The sequence below is a fragment of the Canis lupus genome, chromosome 6, assembly GCF_003254725.2.
Source record: "Canis lupus dingo isolate Sandy chromosome 6, ASM325472v2, whole genome shotgun sequence".
NCBI classification, from domain to species: domain Eukaryota; kingdom Metazoa; phylum Chordata; class Mammalia; order Carnivora; family Canidae; genus Canis; species Canis lupus.
Window position 1 is genome coordinate 53,158,953 of NC_064248.1, and position 23,432 is coordinate 53,182,384.

At 35.1% G+C, this 23,432-nt stretch overlaps 2 long non-coding RNA genes across 4 annotated transcripts in view; one reads left to right on the forward strand and one right to left on the reverse strand.

Moving 5' to 3' along the window:
* Window positions 1-22,409, reverse strand: part of LOC112640806 (uncharacterized) — a 42,792-nt gene extending 20,383 nt beyond the window's left edge. Inside the window, exon 1 of one of the 2 annotated variants that reach the window (XR_003124252.3) lies at window positions 22,307-22,409. This is a non-coding gene — a long non-coding RNA (uncharacterized LOC112640806). The remainder of the gene's footprint in view (window positions 1-22,306) is intronic. The other variant, XR_003124253.3, reaches the window with a different exon arrangement.
* Window positions 1-23,432, forward strand: part of LOC112640808 (uncharacterized) — a 481,961-nt gene that overhangs the window by 149,028 nt on the left and 309,501 nt on the right. The window lies entirely within an intron of this gene.

A 23,432-nucleotide genomic window follows, 5' to 3' on the forward strand; every position in this document is an offset into this window, starting at 1 on the left:
TGTCTGCCAAAAATATTTGACCATAGATTTTTCCTTCACGAATCATTTTGATAAGGGTAGGGGTAAGGTGGATGAGGCTGTGAGATATCACAGTGTTCCTTAAGCATCAGTTTGGGAAATATATTCTCTTTTTTCATCAATTTTAAGCAAATTAAACCCCCCAAATCCACTTAAACTCCCAAATAAAAATGCCCAAATTCATTCCCATTCCCAGCCTCATATATAATACAAATTGTCCTCCCTTTGGTCCATATGAAAATATTATATTGCTCAACTGTATTAGTTTTCTTTTGCTATGTAACAAATTACCACAAACTCAGTGATTCAAAATAACACACATGTATTATCTTACAGAGTCTGTAGGTCACATATCCAGGCATGATTTAGTTATGTTACTTGCTTCAGAGTCTTAACTAGTCTGCACTCCAGATGTCATCTGGGGGCTGTGTTGTCACCTGAGGCCCGGGGTCTTCTTCCAAGTTCACATAGTTGCTGGCTTTGCCACTGTACCACTCATGGTGGCTTGCTTCTTCAAAGCAGGAGAGAGCCTCTGACGTTAGGGAGACACAGTCCCTCTCTTAAGGACTTTCACCTGATTAAGTAGGGATCACACAGGATAATATTTCTTTTGATTAACTCTCAGTCAACTTATTTGGGACCTAAATGACATTTGAAAAAATCCTTTCTCCTTTGCTATATATTATTGGCTAGAAGCAAGTCCCAGGTTCTGCCTTAAGTAAGGGGAGGAAATTAGTCAAACATGTGTCTCATTGGGGTCACCTCAGGGTATGTCTCCCTCATCAGCCCAAAGCCTGTTTTTCTTTTTTAATGAAATTCTCGTTTGTTTCTTGAAAAAAGTTTTTACTGGTTCGTTTATATATGAGTAACTATCAGTTATGTTAGCTTTCTAAAACCATATCCACCAGTGAAAGAAATCCTTTTTATCAACTTCTATTAATGCTTAATTAAGAAACTATATTACAACTTGAATTATATTATTCAAAGACTGCAAACCTAAAATATTCCAGTACTTGAGTGTCAATTTTGAAAGCATAGTCATGGAGGAGAATATCACAGTAAAATATGTAAGTATTGTGAATTTTGTTATTTTTAAATATTTCTGTTGACTTCTGATGAAGATTAAAAATACATGGTGCCCTCTAGCCTTCAGATTCCTTTTTGTTCTGGTAGCACCTGTGAATTGGGATACTCAGGCCAAGATGACATACCATTAATGCAGATATTTAAACACACAAAAATTAGGCCTTAAAAGTTCTTGAGCATATGACCATTGTACTCAAACTTTTCACTTTACTGATAACTCAGTTGTCATGATAGTTGTTAATCTCATAGAGGATGTTTACACTGGGGAGAGACCTAAGTAAATTCTTAGTAATTGTATCTTCATGGTTTTAATTGCAAATGCTTATAAAATAACTACTTTTTATTTCCAGTTCAAAAACTAGAATTATTGAAATACTTTTTCCCAAAAGAGGTCAATTCTGTAACCTCTGTAGAGTTGCTTTGGGTTAATTCAGGGTAACAACTAGTCAGAGATATGCATGACTGTTTCTGGGTATGCACTGATTAGTGGTAGAGTGGGGAGAAAAGCAAATTGTTTTTTACTATAATAGAACCTTGTTTGGTAAGCAGGAAGGTTTGTTCAGTTTAAATGGTTGTTATGGTGCCTTTACACAGGTAAAGTCTTGAGAAAAGAAACATGGTCCTAGGACTAGAAGCATATGTCTGAATTGTCAGACTTTCTGTTTTTTAAGAAGGCTGAGTTCCCTGATTCTAAGAGGAATCTTTCTGAAAAAAAAAAAAAAAAAAAAGAATTCAGTTCTGGAATGAAGTTCTTTTGAATTACAGAAACGGTTGTCATTGAAATATATGTGGTGGTAGGCCTCATTGTACCAAAAAAAAAACAAAAACAAAAACAAAGCAAAGACAATTAGATTATTGTCACTAGATTGTGAGACACACTAGACAAAAATGGCTGGAGCTAAAAAAAAGAAATACTAGATCAACTTAGTAGGAAAACATGAGAACAAAAGAAAATAAGCAGCCCAAGCTGTTGGGCATAGCTTTAGTCAAAATAGTGGGTACCCTTGTTTAAAGATAATACAGTGAGATTTGAACACTAGTGACTACATCTTCTTCACTATATTAACTGACCTTTAAATATGATTGTCCCTTTCATTTGACCAAAGGACATTTACCTCGTAAAAGAAGCTATTCATTCACTCTAGAAAGCCAATATAGGAAAATATGCTAAATTGACATTTAGCATTATCTCAAAACACCTTTATGATAACTTATGTTATTATTTCCATATGATTTGAATTTGAGATTTTAAAATGTGTTTTAAATCCATCTAAAATAATAGCTAGATGTCCAGGTGGCTATTAGGGTTATCTGGTAATGATATTAGGATTTTTCTTAACAGCTAAGTAATTACTTCTTTTCCATGCTAAAGGCAAGTTGAACTCTATGCCCTCTTCCAGATTTACACCTGTAATGTATGAAGTAATGGGACAGCTGACTGACATTTTATGTACCACAGCATTGTTTTATAATGAGGAGAAACGCTTTTCTACATTGTCTTGATAGTTTGGGAAGTAGTGGGCGCAAAGCAACAGGGAGTTATCAAGGTTGCAGACACTGGCTGACCCATGATCCAGAGCTGTGAATCTGCCAGCTAGGGTTTTTCTTTAAGACATCTTTTTACTACACTTGAACACATCTGGCCTCCCCAGTTGCCTCCATTGTTTCCCAGAATCTTACAAGTCATATGGAACACATTAAACAAAACCATTTCAGCAAGCTCGGTGCTCGGTGCTTTGGATATCTGCCTTAATTTGACATAAATAAAAAGACTTTGGACACCTTATGGCTATATTACATCAAAATGAACACAGGCAATTTCACTTTCTAGTCTCATGGAAGTTGAAAAGCATAGGCCTTGTTATAAAGCAGAATTCAATTGGAGGTATATTCCTGAATCCTTTATCCCTTGCAGGAATATTTTTCTACATGACTTTAGAATACTTGACACTAGTAACAATGTTTTTCCCCTACACACTCTCAGAAATAGAAGTAAACAAATGGATGCATTTAGGATTAAAAGTATATGAAAAAAGATAAGATATCCAGCCCTTAGAACCTAAATGGATTTGGGCATACCAATCACTGCTCTATTTTAGTGCTAAGAGTGAAATCTGAACTAACAAGTACAGCCAAGGAGGCCTAGTGAGCACTTTCAGTGCACTTTGTTAACCTAACAAAGCCTAGGGGGGACATTATATATATACCTGTGCTACAGGAAGAACTCCTGTTGCTTCTTATGAAAAGAATGCCTAATTTTAAACACCTAATGAGCTTGGTGGGATGAACCCAGCTTCTAAAGATTTCCATAGATTTAGAGCTAATGAGAGCCAAGTTGTGAGCTGATTTGTATCAGTGGGAAGCTCTGCTTTTTGCTTGTGTAAAGGTTGGAAGAGAAGTGTATAATGGCTTTTGCCTAAAGGCAATTCTCAGGCTAGCTTTTCACTTAAGAAAAGGTCTTCTCTTTGCCCCCAGGGCTTCCTACAGAACAACTATATATGGAGGTCTTCTTAAAGGGAAGATTATTTTTAGATACACAACTGCTTGAAAAGAGATACTTCAGTCAAGTCTATTTATTTGGAGACAGATACATAGAAATTTGCACAATTTCATTCCCATCCCCGCATCTCCACCTGTGTTTTTTTTATTATTTTAACTGAATTTAGCCAAACTAGTTGAGTTTCAGGACACAGCTTTCTTTCATAAAAATTAAACATAGTTTTTAGCTTTCATCATAACATTATCCAATTTATGATACATAAATTATTTCGTCCTGCCCTTTGTTATGAGTTATTTTTGTGAGTTATTTAATATCCAGTTGGTACAAATTGGAACCATGGAGTTTACATGAAAAGTAACCATTGTCTCTCTGTGGGTATTGATATTAAATTTAGTAATATTAACAGCGTAATAACAACAGGCACAATCAGAATTACTTTGAGCAGAGCATTATCCAACAAGACACTGTGGAATTAGCCATTTTAGTGGCATTAAATACCTGTCATTTTATTTCTATCACTTTGCAGTGGGTGGTTGATTGGGATTAGTGGGTAGATTAGTCTTTTTATGGAAATGTTTATATGCATTCGAGAAGCATACCTTAAGTGGCTCATCCTACACTCATTTATCTTTAATGGTTATGTAGTACAGGATGCCTACTATTTAAGGGGGAACATTGTGAGGGGAGACACCTAGGATTAAGATGCATTTCAGGTAGCTTTTGGTTTAAAAATATGGATTGATCATGTGCATTTTTCCTCTCCAACCAGTTTTACCTCCCTCAAATTCCCGTGTGAGAAGGAAATTCTGAGGAGACATGGCAAAAACAACTTTCTGGGGCAAAACAAAAACAAAAACAAAAAACTGCTGAATGATTGGTAACAGAAAAGAGAATTAGCCCAGAAAGGGGGCCTACTCGCTGTATAGACCCCAAGTAACTCAAGACTCCAAAATGCTAGGTGTGAAGGGAAGTAAACCAGAAAGCAGAGGTGTTAATTAAAGTCTGGCTACAGAGCATTTGAACTCCATCACCAGCACCATGTCCATTCATTGCATGGAATGCCTGGTAGATAGATGTTTTTTCCAGGCAGAAGACTGGAAATTTCTTCTCAAAAGAAATTAAATGATAAGAATTTGTGTATCTAAGGTGAACATTGGAACCCCAGAAAAAGCCATGGCATTTGGGAGCCCCAGTGTAACAGTGCCCAGATAGTCATCAAATCCTGCTCATAAGCAGTGTTTTTAAACATAATTGCTCAGAATCTGGTCACGGATCATCATTTTAGGAAAGCTGGTGACATGAAAGTGAAAATATCACCTCCCCCCACCAAATGCCCCTTAAATGAAGTAATAAAACCTTCACAAAATAATACTTTTAATTATAATTCAAAGAAACTTGAAAAACAACTGCAAATCAAACAAACAAAAATCAGGTATGAGACATTAGGCAAGGAAACAATTGAGAATGAGAGATTTCTTAGAGAATATAAATAATGACATTGTTATACCAAATTCAACAGAATTGTTAGGATTTAAATACATGTCACTCATCTGGGACATAGAATGAGAAAGGGAAGCATAAAATATAGGTCAGAGACATAGAAGATCTATCTAATATGTTTAATGATCTGCAGAAAGAGAGAATGGAGTAATTGTAGACAAAAAAAAAATTATCAAAGGAATAATGCAAGAGAAGCAGAAGCCTTCATGTCTTCAGAGTAAAAGGATATACTGAGTATTTGCCACAATTAACATAGAAAGACCTAATCCCAAGTGCATCATTTTGAAACTTTATAAATAGTGGGGAGAAGGAGAAGATCCTAAAAGCTTCCAGAGAGAACCATGAGATCATCTGTAAAGGAATATTATCAAACTGGTAACGGGCTTCTGATAAGCAAAATTCAGGATAATGGAGCTAAACAAGAGTTCTTCGCTTCACTTCTCCCCTCCCTAGAATTACACATATCCAATGAGCAATCAATTAAGTATAAGAGAAAAATAAAGATCACTGTGTATGGACACAGAAAGTTTGATGCCTCACATTACAGAGGATGGAGAGTGTAGGAAGGTTAATGTCATTGTTTTAAAAGTTGAGAATGAAGAGCTACTACTATGGGATAATAAAAGGAGATTTAAAAACTATTTGAAATTAGAAAAATGACCAATGGAGAAACTGAGAAGAATGTTTTAAATATTTTGCATGATTGAGGAGAGAGAAAGTGGGAAGTGGTATAAATGCATTAAATTCTCATCCATCAGAGCTCAAGGTAAGAGACAATATTTAAAGTAGTTAAGTAAAAAATGTCAATATGAGTGTTGTATTGGGAGAGGTGGAGGAGAGGTATAACATCAGGTGAACAAAACCAGAAATGTTCATATGTGGAGTCCCTGGAAAGCAATACTGGGGGTGAGGAAAGGGAATTTTTTTTCCATTATTATTTGCCTCTGTTTGTTTTTTTTTTTTTTTAAGATTTTATTTATTCATGAGAGACACAGGCAGTGAGAGAAGTAGGCTCCATGCAGGGAGCCCAACGTGGGACTCGATCCCAGGTATCCAGGATTACATCCTGGGCCAAAGGCAGGTGCTAAACCGCTGAGCCACCCAGGGATCCCCTGCCCTGTGTTTTAAACACTATGATGCTATGAATGTAATAAACATTAAAATAAACTTTATTTTAAAGAAGCTCACTGTAAGGAGAGATGATGCAATGGAAAATATACAAGTGGGCTACTCAGGATCATAACGTTTGAGTGAATCTGCTGCTAACTTTGACCATATTATTTAACAATATGAAGCCAGTTTCCTCAAGCAGAAAAGACCTAGACTTTTCCACCTCTCTGATTTTCTGATTTCTATGAATCTTTTTCTTCCTTGACTTTGGGAAGCTACATAGGTCATGAGCATGATCTGGAAACATACCTATACACACACACACACACACACACACACACACACACTGAAAATGCAGCCCTTTGACAATGCAAAGAAAGACATGTTGAGTTTTCGATACTCCTTATATAGCTGCAGGAAGTATACGAGGACAAGATTTTAGGTAAAAAATGTATTGTTGTTTTAATAAAAACACCCAAGGTCTTTCATTATTTTTTACCTTTCAGAAATGGTATTCTTCATTATGTGGAGGTGAAAATATGAACCCAATACATCAGGCTAATCTAAGGCTAAAACTTTGATAAGTATATTTGTTTATTTTTTAAAAGGGAAAATGTCTTTGGTTTTATACTACCATCCACATAATATTCTGCATTTAGCCCTCAAAGAGACAAGTCTATTCTATTAGAGATCATAACCCAGAAAGACTACACTTACCTATGCATACCTGACAACAATTAAGAATTGAATTAAGGATCGAGTCCCATGTCAGGCTCTCTGCATGGAGCCTGCTTCTCCCTCTGCCTGTGTCTCTGCCTCTCTCTCTCTCTCTCTCTCTCTGTCTCTATGAATAAAAAAATAAAAATCTTTAAAAAATTAAATTAAAAAAATAAATAATCAAAAATTAAAAAAGAATTGAATTAAGGATTATATCATGTAAAAAGACCAAAATATAATGTATATTTAAGTATTTCCAATTGCATGTTGACTTTTTTTTTTAAATTCATGAGAGACAGAGAGAGAGAGAGAGAGAGAGAGAGAGAGAGGCCGAGACACAGGCAGAGGGAGAAGCAGGCTCCATGCAGGGAGCCCGATGTGGGACTCGATCCTGGGTCTCCAGGATCAGGCCCTGGGCTGAAGGCAGGCGCTAAACCACTGAGCCACCTGGGCTGCCCATATGTTGACTTCTATATTTAAATGCTTGTTTTTCTGTCAGCCCAATAAGTTGGAGATAAGCATTCTTTCTTGTGAAATATTTTCTTTGTGAAAGAGGCTTTCTTTCATATGGCTCTGAAGTTGAGACCCTTTTTACATCCAACAACAGATATCACACCACAGTGCAGACTTTTTCCCTGTGTTGGATACTTAAAACTATACACAAAGGCTTTCTTACCTTTCACACTCCATATCAACTATGAAAATGAAGTTTTCAATCTAAGCAGCCAGTTATGGCTAAGCAGTATGATGCAATGATGTCCCCCTTTGCACAATGATGTGCAAAGAAGGAAACTATTTGAAGTAATCAAGCTAAATGTGTAATTTAATTAGTGCCAAAAAATACTGAGGTTTAGGTGGTGCTCATTTGTCAACAGATTCCCTTTTATATGACCTTGCAACCCATAAGCTAATTGTAGAACAAGTATCCTATTAATTTTAAGGAATATTTGTTCTTATGTCTACCATCTGCATGGCTTGAATAGATTCCCTAATGCTGACACCATGAGCCACCTTCAGAGACATATCACAAGTAAAATACTTTTTTTTTAAAGATTGTATTTATTTATTCATGAGAGACAAAGATAGGCAGAGACAGCAAGAGGAAGAAGCAGGCTTCTCGCAGGGAGCCTGATGCAGGGCTAGATCCCTAGGCCTGGGATTACTCCCTGAGCCAAAGGCAGATGCTCAACCACTGAGCCACCCAGGCATCTCAACAAGTAAAATACTTGAGAGGAACAAAATTTTGGTAATTACTTTTGAGAGCTAAATTTATAATCTGTCAGAAGAAAAGCAGATGAATCTCTCCTATAGGTTTTCAGAACTACTAGTAACTTCATTATCATCAACTCTAGGCAATGATCATATTTGAGACATTTGATTAGCAAGTGAGACATTTTGAATTTATAAGGATATTACAGAACTTTCCACATTCCAAATGTCTGTGTTTGTGGTATTTATTGTTTGACTGCTGATTTAATAGCACTTTATAGAGAGTGTAATACATCATCTGGGTAGAAGTACCTTGAACATTTAAATGCTTTCTAGAATCACTATTGAAGAATCACTATTATACTATGACAATGTTAAGAATTGTGTTCACATGAACAAATAAAATTCTTATAAATATGACCCAGTGATGAGTGTCATTTTGAAATAGTAATGATAAGCCTGGTGGCAAATTTTCAGTTCCCCAAATTAAAACCAGAGGTGGTGATTTAAGAATGCCTTTAGTTGAACTGAGTTATTTGAACTGAGTTATTGTTTGAAAAGGCAGTATGGGTTTTTCACACAGAGACATGCTGAGATAGACCTTTCATTAATTTTTGCTTCTACTTTGGGAAGACCTTGTCACTCATGGAGTATTGTCTCTTACACCACTCACATTAGGCATTGGCTATGGAGGGAAGAGTTAATGAGAAATCCTACAAACCTCATATCCAAAGAAGTAGTCCTAAAAAAAAAAAAAGAAAAAAAAGAAAAAGAAAGAAGAAAAGAAGTAGTCCTTTTGAGTTGTCAAAAGTTAGTAAATATCATCTGGTAATATTTTTGAGTGCCCAAATGGAATACTTGCTTTATGGCTTTGTCTCATTTTCCATTCTCTTTGCTTATCTCTTAGCAAAATAGCAGTGTTATTAAGGGTGACATAATAATGGAAAATCACATTAGCCTTTAAAACTGTTCTTTTTTTGTGGGAATATAAACAATGACATTATGATCATATGATCATCTCATCTTCCCATTCTACTGTGAGCACTCAGTGTAATATCAGGGGGGCAACAGCATATCAAGGCTCATGGCTTTTGGAGACCCATGAGTATGGCCTGAAGTGCTCAATCTGGAAAATGACACAATCTTCTGTGGAAAGGAGCAAGAACAGTCACTGTTCACTGAGAAAGTAGACAGCAGGGATGGGATTTGGGTTAGGTCACTTGATCATTACCTATGTAAGTTCTCCTCCATTCAATAAAGATAAAGATTTTCCCACAGGACCTAAAATGTGAAAAATATTATCTACTTAAATTTTTTTATTTCTGGAATATGATGTCTCTTTGTATTCATAATTAGATGAGTATTGTCATTTTGGAGTTTTGGGGGGACAAGAGACATGATGTGGAGTCAAGAGAGGCTTAAGTTTTCTTTGTTGCATATCACAAATATGAGAATCCATTTGTCCCTATTTACTTTTAAATCCACTGGTAAGTCTGAGTGGGAATCTAAAACTATCCTCCCCTCTGAATGCCTTTATAGAGTCTCAGAAAACAGGAAAAAATGTCAAGAATACCTTTAAGACTAATACATAAAAGTAATTTGAATTGTATTTATTGACTCTAGAAATTTAGTGGGTTTTTTTTAAAGATTTATTTATTTATTTTAGAGAGAGAGCATGGAAGCAGAGATGGGGAGAGGGAGAGTTAGAGAGAGTCTTAAGTGGGCTCCATGCTGAGCAAAGCTTGATCTCATGACCTGAGACCACAACCTGAGCCAAAACCAAGAGTTGGATGCTCATCTGACTGCACCACCCAGCTGTGTGTGGCCAGCTCCACGCTCAGAAGGGAGTCTTCTTGAGATTCTCTCCCTCTCCCTCTGCCCCTAGAAATTTGGTTTTTGAGGTTGTTTCCTTAATCAAAACTAAGACTGGTGGAAACTATACATAGCTAGATAAAATATATGTTCCTAAAAAGTCCAAAGATTGAGCATTCATTAGATTAAATGTCTGCCAATTTTTTAATGAAGAGACAATATACTTTGTCATTTATTTTTAGCACTTAAGAGTGATATAGGTGGAGTGCCTGGGTGACTCAGTGGGTTAAGTGTCCAACTCTTGATTCCAGCTCAGGTCATCATCTCAGAGTCATAAGATGGAGCCCTGAGGCTGAGGCCAGCTCCACACTCAGAAGGGAGTCTTCTTGAGATTCTCTCCCTCTCCCTCTGCCCCTCTCTACTGTGCTCTCTCTCTAAAATAAAATAAATCTTTTTTTTTTTAAGTGAAATAGGCATAACAGTAGGAATGTACTTAACCATGTTGAACTGTATTCTTAAATATGGCTAATATGATAAACTTTGTTTTGTATATTTTACCACGACTTTGAAAAAAAAAAGTGAACTAAATACTTCCTCTATTACAGAAAAAATATCCTGGGTCTCCCTTGGGGCAAGCATTTTGGAGGGTTCTAGTTGAAGACTCAACTCAAAGACACAAACTCCTGCTTTTCAGTCACAGAAGACAACAGCTGAAAGGCATTTTTGGAAACCAAGAAGTCCACCTTCTCTTTTCATAGACTAGGAAAATGAAGCCCAGACAGGTAGAGTGACTGGACCAAGATCATATAGATCACAGAACAGAAGGGGAATAGATACACAGTCTCTATATGCCCAATCTTGGCTCTGACTGCTGCACTGTTCTGTCCTGGTTGATAAATCAGCATTGGCCCCTCTTCTTAAACACCATATACTTTGTGTGTGGGCACACTCAGTACTGTCAGTTTGATCATTTGTATTTTTTTCTACATTTCCCTCTTTTTCCACAATAACTTCATGTACATTCCATTTTTGCAAATATTTTCTGTTTCTTTTCCTTTTCACCAACTTTAGGAAACTAGGCTTTATACGATGGCAAACTGATTTTTTTTTCTGGGTTAGGCAAAACAAAAGCAAAAACAATCGTTTTTTTGTTGTTGTTGTTATTGTTGGCATAAAATACATTAGCTATATTTATAGTTTATAACAAACTTTCACATATATTTTCTCTTTGATCCTTTAAAGGTAGATGACTTTAGAATGTAAGGCCCATGAGGGAGTGGCCTTGGCTGATTTAATTTTCATTGCTATGTCCTAGTACCTGAAATAGTCTCTGACACATAATCATTGTTCAGTAAACATTTGCTGAATGAATAAATTAGTATCACTCTCATTTTAGAAATGAATATTTACTCAATTAACATATATATTAGTTCCAGAGGCTGGACTTAAGTCCAGTGCTCCTGATTCCAAGTCCAGTGCACCTTGAAAATCATGACAGATTTACAAAATATTAAAGGATGATGTGAAAGCAAAACAGGTATAGGAAACTACTAGGAGTATTGGAGAAAAGACCTAAGAACATTGTATGTGAGGTCATAATGGTATAGGGGCCAAAGAAGAGGATTGATATTGATAGACAAAAGTAAATTGACTGTGGGCTGGGGACCTGGGATATGGAGAACTCAGGATAGAGGGAATCATGATTAAGCTTATATGAATGTGCCATTGAAATAGATTCAGTAAATTGGAGGAGAGGATTCTGATTCCTTCCTTCTCTTTACCCCTCCCTGTATGCTTCCCTCCGTAATAGGAGCAAAGGCACCCAGGCCTAATTTCAGCCATAAATGATGCCTAAACAAACACATAAAACAAGAAACAAACAAAAGCCCTCTATATGGCTACAAAATATTTATTTATGAGGCTGCTACATCAATAACACTAATTATACTGTAATTGCCAAGAACTGAAATTAATGTGATTTTGTGGAAATCCACAATCAATCTCAGGCCTAATTTCTGTGAATGAATGCACTCTGAACAAAATTTCAGTTTAGAGAGCATATTTCATTCTTAGAGTACTTGGCAAAATGACACTGGGGAGGAGAATTGTAAGATGTAATAGTATACTTCAATCCTAAACTATAAAGGCAATAAAGTCAGTCCATTCAGTACTGCCTGATTATAAGGCAGCTCCTTAACGGTTGCACAGTGAAACTAGTTTTGTGAATTATCAGACCTTACCGCTAGCCATGAGAAAATTCTCAAGATAGCAGACTGAAAAGTTCAGTGATTGCAGCATCATAATAATATTTCCCCAGCCATACATAGAGGTACAGTAAAATTGAATTATTTTGTGTTTAGATAGTTGGTGTAAATGAGAGAGACAAAAGGCTTTCTCCTGAGCTGCTTCAGCATATGGAAACGAAAATGTATTTTACACAGTTCCCAATGTGAACGTTATGTTCAGTACATTGTGGTTAATTTTGAGCAACACTTCGGTCTTGCTTAAGATTTTAAAAATCCATCTCACTTTCGTTTTGTGAATGCTTCTTATCTAGAGTGTTGTTCTGATACTATGGAACTGGAATGGAGCTAGACCTCTTGTTTGTATTTCAGAGACTAAACAAGAGCTGCTGAAAATAAGGGACCATATTCTAAACATTCAATTTTAGCACAGAAAACACTGTTTACACGGTCCACAGTAATGGCAGCTGTTTCAGCTATTTAAATAGTATAATTACACATTTCATTCCAGAGTATAACAGTAACAGTTAGTTTACTAGCAAATCTCAAATTGAATGTACTCGTTCCTATATAAACATGTACAGGTAACCTATCAATAGTTACTGCCAATTATATCTGAACTATAATTTGGTCTTTATTGGAGCTGCAGTGCTTGAAAAGAATACTTTTCTTGGGAATGTTGAACCTTCCTCTATCCCCCCAAATGATAAAAAAAAAAAAAAATACAGTTGTCAGCATAATGTCTTGACATTCATGATGCCAGCCTGTCTTTACTGGTGTCAGATGTGAAAATAAATAGATATTAAACTGTCAGTCAATGAAATTGCAAAGTCAAGAACAGCTCTAGCTGTGATCCTGTGTGTTCTATTTGATGGACACAGGTGTTTAAGTGTTATGAATTCAACAGGGCCAGGGAACAAGAGAAACATTTTCCAGCAGTTTTCTATTTGCTAAAACATCTGAGATGAACTTTCCTATGTCTCAGGACTTCAGTAGACTCTCAGAGACTTGAAAAAGTGCCAAGAATTCCCCCACTGTTTTCAGTGCTAAAATGTGAAAACTTGGCCCCAATTCCTGAAGGTACATTCTGTTATCATCTATGCATGCAAGGTCTCCAAAGCCAAATAAAGGGCAGCTCCGTTGGCCTTGAATGCACATTTGTGACAGACACCAGACACCCACCTAGTTTATTTATTATTCATAAGACACTTAAAGCCAGTCATCTGTCACTAATAAACATTAACAGTATTAAAAATTAACAATCATCTTACAGCATGATGAAACCAACTCTTCCTTCTGCTTGAGTACTGGAGCAAAGCATATAATATTCATTTATAACACAACTTTAGCCATTGTTGTTATTACTGTTGTGGTTATTATTAGCAATATTATGGTGTTGGCCTATGTGAGAGATCTCATCCTCCTGATGATACAAATTTGTCATTCTTCAATAAGTAGCATTAAATTTTTATCACAGCAAGTATCATTAAATTCTCTTAACAGAGAATGATGTTTATAATGACATCATAAACAAAACCCTGTACTTGAACACTAACCAGCTGTATGAAGAAAGAACTGGATCCTTGTTGCTCTAGATCTCTTATGCCAAACCACTTGTCAGCTCACAGAATAGTGTTCTCAAACATCAAGACTTAGGTGATTTTTGTGCCAACAGCTAGTTTAGATGTCTACAGTGATCAAACTGAAATGTTGCTCAAGGGTGATAAAACACAATCTATATTGCTGTGATAATTTATTAAATTATATGTAAAAAATCCTAGGTTGAGCATTTCCCTGATAATTCTCTTGCAATTATAATTTCTTTTTGGTGTCTGCTCCAGTAAGGACCTGAACAAACACAGTTAGAAAAGGCAGTTTAGAAAGATTACTCCAATAGCTAATTGTAAAATGGAATTTGACAGAAACAAATCTTAGCAGATCAGATCAAATGTCTCATTCTGATTTATGTCTTCAAATCAATATCCACATTCAAGCATTTCAAACTTGGGGACGGATGGTTTTGGCAGTAACTTGCAATTGAAAACAAAATGGATGCAGATGATAAACAATAGCACCAAAAGAGTTGGAGACACAGCAGCCTTAAAGTTTAGCTTAATTTTCCTGCTTATGGAATAGAAAACCTGCTATGCCACCTTTTCCACTAAGGTGTTCTGTATCATTTTCTCATCATTACTTTATTGACAAAGTCAGGTACTATTTTCTGTTTGCTCTTCCTCATGTTGTTCTTTGTGGTAGATTGCAAAAATATCCACAATTCTTTATTTCTAAATCCTTTTGAAGTATGTTTGCCATTCCTCCCATCAGGAGGTGATGTCCATTTTCTCCCCTGTTAAATCTGGTTGCCCTTGTGATTGGCTTCAGCCAGTAGAGGGGGAAAGCAGTGATAGTATGTCAGTCTGTGCTTTCATCTCAGGAGTCTTTTCATGCTTCTGCTCACCCTCTTGGATTCTTTCAGAGCTGCGATGTGAGCAAATCTGGGTTAGCCTGCTGGGTGATGAGAGACACATGGCCCAAATGCCATTATCACCCCAACTGACAGCCAGATAACCTCCAGAAGCTGACTGGCAGCTGACTAAAAGTAGGAAGAATAAGTCCAACTGAGTCCTGAAAAATCACCCACCTGAGCCTGGCCTAAATTACTGTCTCACAGAATTGCAAGTTAACTGAACAGTTGGTTTATTTATTTTATTTAAAGATTTATTTATTTATTTGAGAGAGAGAGAGAGAGAGCACACATGCATGTGAGCAGGGGAGGAGCAGAAGGAAGAGAGTATCCTCAAGCAGACTCCATGCTGAGTATGGAGCCCAATGCGGGGCTTGATCGCAGGACTCAGAGATTATGACCTAAGGCAAAATCAAAAGTCAGCTGCTTAACCAACTGAGCTACCCAGGCACCCCAAATGGTGGTAGTTTTAAAGCACGCAAAAACTAATACTCCCTTTTTAACTCATTACAATGTAGTTTTGGTCTTCATCAACCAACTTACTTAGTCATGATCATTAAATAGTGACTACTGTTGCCAATTTTAATGAACTAATTGTAGTTTTTATCCTACATTCCTTCTCTGCTGCAATGTTGTTAACTTCTTTCTTACAAGACAGCAGGACAGCCTTTTGTTTCTCTATTGACAGATCTAGTTATTTCTTCTGAATGCCCCTTATATGTTGGGATTGTTTAGGGATCTGGCTTTAAACATTTTCTCTATCTATATATGATGTCCTTGGGTGATTTCACTCATTTGCATATTCTAAACTTGTATGTATTCAGACATCTAAATGTGCATCAGTTTGCCCTGTCTGATACATGGGGCATACTGGCCAATTGAGATACTTAGCAAGTACCTGGAACTTAAATTTGAATTTTAAGTCATAATTCACTTTCCCTCCAAATGTTTTGTGACTCTAATAATCATAACTTTGCAATCTAGATACCTCAGAGTCATCCTTGTTGTTTCCCTAAGTGTTCCTTTTGCCATTGAAACTTTCATCTTTCCTTAGCTTATGACCGTAAAACATCAGCTCAGACTATTGCAAAAGCCTACTGTCTCTTTGTGGCCAGTGTTTTCCCAGTATTACCAGAGTTACATTCTCAAAGAAAATGTCATTACTCTCCTTACGGCCCCTGCTACAGGTAAAATCTAAGCACTTCACTGTATATTTTAGAATCAGAAACACTTGCTTTAAAGTTAGCCTCCCAGCTTAATAGGCTTCTGACCTTGCTTAACTTTGTAGCTTCTCTGAGCTTCCATTTCTCTATCTGTATAATATACTTTAAGTCATTCTGACCATCGAAAGACATACTTTACATAAGGCTCTTATCAGAAGGAATGGCATATAAGGAATATTTATGTTTCACCTAAACTTCACAGTCTGCCTCTGAGTTACTTCCTTAACATCATTTCTTGTTACCCCTCCCATCTACATGTTTCCCTCCACTCATAGCCTTGAAATATCTAATGTATTGGCCACACTTAGTGTGGCGCCAGTTCTTAAGTAGTCCACCATATTTTATTGATTTTATTAAGATATTTTTAACATCTCTAATATGAAGGATGGATCTTCCAATTAGTGGCATATGATAATTTAATTGGTAGCTTTATTTGTTCAGTTTTATTTTGGTACCACTTACATGGTGTATTTGGTTAAGTGGAATATGATATTTGCTTCCTGATTCCTTGCCTTTGTTCATTTTTCCTAGAATAATGTTCTTTCCTTAACTTCTAGATAAACTCAGGATTTTCTGACTTGGTCAGACATTTCTTCCCTCTTAGTTTTTCACATTTCTACAGCCCACTTTTCATGACTTTCTATCTGCTTAGAGTTAACTAACTACAGGTAGAAGGAACACAATCCACACAAAACCACACTGAATTTTGACACTATCTGCACATTCTAAGGGTTCCCCAAAACACCAGGTGTTTCAATAATTCCAGAAGTACTCACAGAATTCATTGAAAGCTGCTGCATTTGAGGTTATGGTTTATTACAGAGAAAGGATGCAAATTATAATCAGCCAAAGGAAGAAGCAAATGAGACAGAATCTAGAAAAATATCAGAAATAGAGCTTCCCTTGTTCTCTCCCTTTCGAGTCAGGACATGTTACTTTTCTGACATCAGTGTATGACAATATGCATGGAGTATTACTAATCTAGGAAGTTCCCCTGAGTTCTAGAGTCCAGAGTTTTCTTCTTTTTTTTTTTTTTCAGAGTTTTTATTGGTGCTCCATGATCTACATATAATTGATTGATTGATCATTGCCAATATGGTGGATCTCCAGGTGACCCAAAGCTCTCACATTAAACCACATTGTTTGTTGGTTTTTCTGGCATAGTTAGCTTCTATCTGAAATGATACTGCTAGACTATGCAGCACGATCTCAGGCAAACAAAGACATTCCTATCAAGTATGACATTCCAGAGGCTTAGAGATTGCCTCCCAGATGCCAAAGACAAAAGTCAGACCTCTTTCTAGACAAGATTAAATACTTTATTACACACTAGTATGTACTTACTAGAAATTATTAGTTGTCTCTGGGTCTTTATAGGCTAGATGCTCCCACAGGAGAAAGAGCACATGTTTTTAAGTCAGATAGACCTGTGTTCAAATCCTGGATCCATTGCTTATCTACAGGATGACCTTAATTGAGCAAGTTACAAAGCTTTACTTTCTTAATCTGAAAAATAGGTGAAGTTATATGAATATTATAAGATTATTCTAAGAATGAATTAGATAATATTATATGGGATATTTATAATAATATCTGTTTACAGTAATCATTTAATAGACAGTGGCAAACTATATGATTATTATCATTTTTCCTTTACTATCCACACAGATTAATTAACATCCTAATTCTTTTATTAGGAAAAGAGAACAAGGGACGCCTGGGTAGCTCAGTGGTTGAGCGTCTACTTTTGGCTCAGGGCATGATCCTGGAGTCCTGGGATCGAGTCCCACATCGGGCTCCCTGCATGGAGCCTGCTTCTCCTCTCTCTGCCTGTGTCTCTGCCTTTCTCTCTGTGTCCCTCATGAATAAATAAATAAAATCTTAAAAAAAAAAAGAACAAAAAATAACAAAGGAAAAAATAAGCTTATATAGCTCAGAGACTGAATCAAATTTCATTAAATATAATATTTCAATCATAGGTAATTTATATTAATTCCACAAGCTAACAACTTTATGTTTTAGATTATCATTTCTTAAAATAGGAGATCTATGGTTATTAGGGTATTGACAGTACTTGTGTGAAGAAAACTATAGCTAGTGACTATCTTCATTAAATAACTCAGCCTTTAAATTAAGTTAAATCAAGAACATCTACAAAAGAAGACTGAAGTTTCAAGATAAGTGATTGAGTACGAAAAACTAAATCCCAGACTTAGGGCAAGCTTACAAATGATCTCCAACTTCCCTCAAAGGAGAGGCTGTTTGAACATCTACATAAATGGCATATCCAACTCTGCTTGAATACTTCCTACTAGTGTAAGCAAGAAAAAAGCAGCTTTGTCTCAAGATGGATTTGATTTAAAATATTACCTTAAAAAATCTCTCCTGGACTTTGAATTCTAGCAAAGTTATAAGTAAAGCAAGATGAAATTCTTTCTAACTACAAAACCCAACACATGCATGATAAAATATAGCAATCATCCTTATAAAAGCTAAATTCTTCAGAAAACTGGGAAAATCTCTAGTGACAAGAAATGAAGAAGAAAACAAACAAAAAAGAGCTGAAAGTAAATGAATCTGATGCTGGAGCTTTGCTAAAAGATCTTTTCCATTGGGTGTGTAAATTCTTGGACTAACTTCTGGGTAGGAATAGGAGGCCAGATTATGGACCTATTGAAGATAGAGAATGAGAACTGAGACTTGCCCAAAAATTCAGGTCTTAGAAGGGCTACTCAGAACTCTCACAGATATAGTCCTGCTGAATAATAACTTCACAATTCAACATTTTGAACAAACAAGGAGAAAATTCACAATGAGAGAGAATCAGCAGGCATATTAAACATTAGTATTAAATCCTTATGAACATTAGATATAGACCTAAGAAATTATAAATGTATTTAAAATTTAATAAAATATGGAAGAAGGACATATAAAATTTCAAAATACAATAAAATGCTATTAGAAAGGAACAGGAGGCAGATATGAAAAATATTTGAATAGAGCATCTATAAAAGAACAATATAGTCAGTGAAATTAAAAAATCAGGTAGAGAGCATTTTACACAGCATTTTGCAAACTCCTAAAGAGAGCAAGAAGAGAAATGGAAAATAGATGTGATGAAAGTTCTTTTTGACATACAAAGTAACATCCCTCAGGTTCTGAGAATTAGGACATGGATTCCTTTGGGGGCCGTTAATCAGCATACCACAAGAAGTTGTGGCTAAGAATTTTTCAGATTTCATAAAATATAATGATAAACATCGTATCATATTTTCCCTAGAACCAACTTTATTTTTATTTATAATGTAATATATAGTAGCAAACATTATCATCAGAGTAGAATTAAATAAATGAATAAGCTAATGAATGAATAAATAAATCTGCATACAGATACATCATAGTAAAATTACAGCATACCAAATAAAAAGCAATAATAGTCAGAAGGTGTTAAAATAATCATTTTAAGGCTCTGAGAGAAAAGTAGCTGTAAATATAAACTTTGCATCATTAAGTTCTCATTTAAGACTTAGGGTAATGTAAAACATTCTTACTAAAGACTGTTAGAATATAATCTCATTCATAGATCCTCACTGAAAGAGATTCTAAAAGAAGTACCTAAGGAAGAAGAAACCTAAAAGGAAGGAGTGAGATGCAAGAAACGATAGTAAGCAAATTGGTAAAACACAAGTATAGCTAAGTAATTATTGATGGCATAAAATTAGTAATTGTAATCACCGTTCATTGTGGAAATGAAGTATTGAGCAACAATACAAGTAACACTGAAGGAATTTTAAGTTGATGCATCAAGTCCTTTAAATTGTTTGAGTAGATAAGGATTACAATTAGACTTAGAAAAGTTACGCATTAAAGTGTAAAATTTGAAGGCTAACTACTAATAGAATAGAAATGAAATATGTAGTTTCTAAATCAGTAGAGAAGGAAGAGATCAGTAGAGAAGGAAGGTAAAAGAGATCAGTAGAGAAGGAAGGTAAAAAAGATCAATAGAGAAGGAAGGTAAAAGCATAAATCTATAATAGCTAGAATCCAGAAAAGAAAATAACCTCTTTCCCCTCCAAAGACATGATAAATAAGCAAAATCTAAGATGTTGGAAGCATGTCTAGATTTTGTCAGTAAACAATATAAAAAAAAATCTAACAATAAAAGAGATTTTTCAGAACAATTAAAAAAATCTTCTTGTCATTTGCATAAAGGCACACCCAAAAAGTTAAAAAAAGAGGGGAAAAATGCAACAAGCAAATTCCAATGAAAATAAAAGCTGTGGCAGATCTATTAATATCAAATAGAATTGAAGATATTATGAGAGATAAAAAGAGTCAGAATATAATGAAAAATGAATAATTCACCAAGAAAAATCTAGAAAGTCTACATTTTCCAGTACCTAATAAGATAGCTTCAAAATATATTAGGAAACAAACTGATAGAATTATAAAGAGTAATAGATTAATTTACGATCTTATTGATTTAATTGAACAAAACACTCTGAATAATTAGTAGATTATGCAGAAAATATATTTGTAAATGTATAGAAATCTGAACAGCCTAGTTATCCAAGCTTATTCTAATAGATTTCTATATATAACCCTGGGCATTATTCTGAAGTACAAATAGAACATTTATAAAAATTGACTACAATTCAAAGCGTATCTTCCTGATATCAATAAGATATAGACCATGTTTTCTAATGAAAATGCAGTTGAATCATTGCATTGTCATCGAAATCAATAACAAAAACACCAAAGCCATTACATCATTATTTAAATCAATAACAATGATAACACAAACATTTCCATGGACATTCAAACACAAATGTTTAAGTAACCCATGAGTCAAAAAATTACAATAAGTTTTTATCCATTTTAAAATTGAGTGAAAATGAAAAAAATAAAATGATTTGAAAATGAAAAGATTACATATCAAACTTGTAGGGTAATGCCAACATGATTTAGACGGAGATTTTTATCTCTAAATATTTGTTAGAAAAGAAGAATTAAAATCAGTGTCATCAGAGTCACTAATTTAAAGAATTGAAAAAAAATAAGTTAAACCACCTAAGTGTAATGAAGGGAATATTCGCATAAGAGTAGAAAATAGAAGTAGAAAAAACAAAAATAGGAGAGTGAATAAGCAAAAATAAAGGTGGTTCTATGGCAGAAAGACTATTAAAATAAGTTACATTCTTAGAATTCTAAAAATAATATAATTGACTAAAGGTAAAGAAAAAGAAATAAAGTAACTATTAGAAAAGAAACAAAGAAGACAACTGGAGTCAAAGATTTTTTAAAAATAAGTATGGTGAGACACCTGAGTGGTTCAGTGCTTGAGCATCTGCCTTGGGCTCAGGGCATCATCATTCCAGGGCCCTGGGATGGAGTCCTACATTGGGCTCCCCACAGGGAGCCTGCTTCTCCCTCTGCCTGTCTCTGCCTCTCTCTGTATGTCTCTCATGAATAAATAAATAAAATCTTAAGAAAAATAAATTAAAAAAATAAAAACTATAGTATGGGGGACTTTGTGATGTCAGAGTGGTGAGATGGAGGCATTGGGCTCTATGCTTGGCAGAGTCTGATATTCTCTCGCCTTTTTCCTCTGCTGCTCCTCCCATTCTCCCCCTCCCTCTCTTAAATAAATAAATAAATAAAATAGTATACTACAATGTAAACTTTAAATTTGAAATATTTATATATTTGCTTGTAAATAAATTTATAAATTTGAAAGTTTATGTGAAGTTTCCAAAAGAATATAATATGCCAAAAATGACTTGTAAATAAATTAAAGATATGAACAGACCTGTAATTATTAAATAAATGTATTCACTATTTAAATATATACCCTGTTGGGCATCCCGGGTGGCTCAGCGGTTTAGTGCCACGTTCAGCCCAGGGCCTGATCCTGGAGACCTGGGATCGAGTCCTACGTCAGGCTCCCTGCATGGAGCCTGCTTCTCCCTCTGCCTGTGTCTCTGCCTCTCTCTCTCTCTCTTTCTCTCTCTCTCTCTGTGTGTCTCTCATGAATAAATAAATAAATAAAATCTTTAAAATAAATAAATATATACCCTGTCTATACATCCACAAATTACAGACCTAGGCAGCTTAAAATAATTCTACCAATGCTTATATTAAATCTATATTTAAAATATAGATAATTCCAATTTTATGTAAAATGCTCCAAAAATGGAAAAAGAAGAAAAATTGCTATTAGAAGAAAAGTAAATTATTGACTGCCATCAAATTGGGTGTACTCAAGGTTTAATACTATACCATATACATTAATGAAATTTCTCTTTAGCAAATAAAGATGAAAGAAACATAAATGTACCCATAGATACAGAAAAATTTAGTGTACATTAATGATAATATAAAACCATAATTGGAATAGGAATAGAAAGAAAATTCCTTAACCTACCGAAGTAGTGTCGAGAAGACCTTTCTCTGCCCTGTGCTCTTTTTAGCTAGACTTAGAATCAAATTGACATGAGACAGATTATCCGGAGAAAATCAAATTTAATAGGTGTATTACAGGGAATCCACACAGGCACAAGATTCCAAAGACAATGAGGCAACATGAAGCTTTTATGAGCTAAGTAGAAGGGGTAGGGTGTTAGGATGCAAAGGACAGAAAGCTCATTAGCAAGAAGGTGAAAGGAGATGTTTGGAAAACATCCATGGGTTGTCCTATGTAGATGAATTCCTTAGGTAAAGAGGGTCTATTAATATTTCTCTTTCTGTTGTAGGCTCTCCTTTCCAATGTAAATCAGGCAGTTATGGGGGGAACAGAGAACTTCTCTTGCATCTGCTGGATTCTTGTTACTTTTAACTTGACATAGTCTTTATGCTAAAGTGGCATATTTTAGGGTGTCTCATCCTGCACCCCTTCAGTAGTATTTACTAAAGCTATAGCAAACAAACATAATTAGAAGCTTTTTATTTTCAAAGTCAGGATCAAGACATGTTACGTACTATGACTGCTTCTAATTCATAGTGTTCTTAAAGACCTAGTTAACACAAAGAAATAAGGAAAAACATACATATATTCAGATAGGAAAATAAAAAAATCAAAATCTCATTTTTCAGGGACAATATGATTGTCTGTATAGGGAACCCAAGATAACTTACAAACTATTTGAATCAATAAAAGCATTAAGCAAGTAAGTATTCTGGACAAAAATTCAATATACAAAAGTGAATCAAAAATATAATCCCAAATCATCATATAAAGGGACAGAGAAGCTGGAATGAACATTGTAACAAATGTCCCAAAAGATGTTTAACCTCTTGTGGAAAATAATAAAGCTATATTGGAAGACTTAATGGACCAAAGAAATGAAGCAACTTATGTGTTCATGGCTGGAGAGCCTCAATAATATTAAAACATTTAATTTCCTGAAGTTAATATGTTAAATTCAAATATAATTTTAAAAACAATTTTTCATGAAATTGACAAACTTTTTCTAAAAATCATGTGGAAATCCAAAGGTCAATCAATACTAGCCAAGAAAATTTTGAAAAAGTACAAGGTAGGAAGATTTGTC